Consider the following 2487-nt stretch of genomic DNA (forward strand, 5'->3'; position numbering starts at 1 on the left):
TATCAGAGCCAGGTTTCGATCCTGGGACCTGTGGGTTATGGGCCCACCACGCTTCCACTGCGCCACTCTGATTTGATGATTGTATTCTCCAATTTTTGACGAAGATCGCTAAATTCTAAGAAGGGAAGAGTTTCCAATATCAATATAGAGTAGAATCCTGGCTGATGACCATTTAACGTCTTTACTGAATTACAAAGATTCATTAACCACACTTGAACTAAAATCTAAATGGTTAATTTATTTCAAATTTAATGTGTACGCACCAATTTTAAAAACAAAAAAAAAAAAAAAAAAAAAAATCTATGAGTCATTTGACTTACACCTTTCATTAGATCTTTTAAAAAATTAATCGACCAATATTGTGCTAGATAAAATAGCCAATAGGGATTATGCAACACAACAAATTTATGTATATAGTAGTTAATTTTTAGGGATCTTATAGATGCTTCTGGTCCACTTTAATTTTGGGTAATCTTCAAGGGCGGTATAGATTAGTTGATTGAAGGATTTAATTTATGATGTGTTTATATGATTTAACTTAGTGTATAAGCTTTTGAATCCGATTTTCTAATGGACGTTGGTTTTGTATAAATATAACTTTAATAGGGTTACATGTGTTACTTGAGTTTGTTTTCTTAGTATAGTATGAAGGTTATCTAATCCCCCGAGTTCATGTTCTTTCCAACAATTGCTATCATGCTTTATTTTTGTTTTGTTTGATGTTATCATTTTCGTTTCATCTTAGGTCATCATAAATAGTGCAATACCCACCGCCAACCGCTATAGTGATGGGCATCACCTCGTCACCACAACCTATCACTATGACCGTAGGATGCCTAGCAGCGGACACACAACTCCACATAGGCTTGCCTGATTAATAGTTTAATTACTGAAAGTTTTATCATTTTTATTGAAAAAAAGTTACAACAAATCAATAAAAGGGTTGAAGTTGAACATTCTAAATTAAAAGAATAAAATTAAAAAAACAATAACAATAGAAATAATTTGTATATGTATGTCACGAGAGCAATATAAATATTTTTTTGCCAAACTTAAATTTTTAATTGGTTTAGTAGATGAAAATGAATAACATGATTACAATGAAACTAAATTAAATGACTAATAACATACTAGTGACAATTAAAGAAATAGAACTTTAGAAAGATAAGTAATACATTATTATGGGTCCTTATTTTTATCCGTATATTGTTGTTTCTTGTCCCTCTCTTTTACCTTGTTCATTTTACGTTGAGAGTTATAATATATGGCCGTTTCCAAAAAGAAAATTTAAAAGCGTCTTGGTTAATATTTTTTTGTTGTTCTTTTTATTATTGTCGAAGGATGTATTTTATAATTTAGCATAACTTTTGTGTTGTTATCATAAAGTTTTATTAACCGAAGGACATTTTTTGGTGATTTGGCATAAAGTTTTTTTTGTAGTGAAAAAGCAAAGTAAAAATATAATTGTAGAATCTTCTCCGATTATCAGAGCCAGGTTTCGATCCTGGACCTGTGGGTTATGGGCCCACCACGCTTCCACTGCGCCACTCTGATTTGATGATTGTATTCTCCAATTTTTGACAAAGATCGCTAAATTCTAAAAACGGAAGAGTTTCCAATATCAATATAGAGTAGAATCCTGGCTGATGACCATTTAACTGATGGGTTTTGTACATAAGAACATTCCTAAGTGCGCATACAAACCCTAATGCTTGGATCTAGGTTTCTCTATTAAACATGCTTTGAATCCAAGGCTTTTAATGACTTATTAGGTGTAAGAAAAACTCAAAATCAGATCTAGAAACATACCTTTGATTTTCTTGTTTGATCTTGTTGTCTTGGAGCTCTAGAGTCACAATTGTCACTCCTTTAATGGCTTACAAACACCAACTAGCAAAGACGATGATTTGAGAGAGTGGAGAAGGGATGGAATTCGTCCAGAGTATCCTTACTTTAGAAGATGTGTCGAATTCCTTCAGCCATAGGGTATATTTATACTTGTAGACTCCTTAAGGGTTACAACTTAAACCCTAGTTGGATAATCATCTCTTAGAGTCATCTAAATCCTTACCAAAGATAGCCTTGGACGAATTTAGGGCTTATCCTAGCCTAGAATTCGTCCAACCCTTTATCCAATAAGGATTTACAGTCTAAAGTTTAACTATCAAGCAATTGACAGATTATACCCTCTTATTTAATTAATCTCCTTAAGTCACCAAATTAATACTAATTAATCTATGACTTACATTAATCAAATAACTATATTATTATTCCTTATATTATTCTCATAATATATTAATAATATCTATTCTCTCATAATAAATCATCCTACCAAGTTGCTAGGGTGAAGGCAACCCAAAAGGACCATGCACAATCGGGTCAAATACTTGCCTAATATAGTTGCAGCCTTAGACACTATTCCAACAGTCTCCCACTTGGATAAGTCTAGTAACTATATGCGCAGGTACATTCCGATTTGCAATCGTA

General features: G+C 32.5%; 1 non-coding gene across 1 annotated transcript; it reads right to left on the reverse strand.

Annotated features, from left to right (window-relative positions):
• On the reverse strand, nucleotides 1-72 carry TRNAM-CAU (transfer RNA methionine (anticodon CAU)). The gene has a single exon. It is a non-coding gene; the product is annotated as a tRNA-Met (tRNA).
• Nucleotides 73-2487: the final 2415 nt, after the last annotated feature.

This window comes from Lactuca saligna, chromosome 8 (genome assembly GCF_052625555.1).
Source record: "Lactuca saligna cultivar CGN05327 chromosome 8, ASM5262555v1, whole genome shotgun sequence".
NCBI classification, from domain to species: Eukaryota; Viridiplantae; Streptophyta; class Magnoliopsida; order Asterales; family Asteraceae; genus Lactuca; species Lactuca saligna.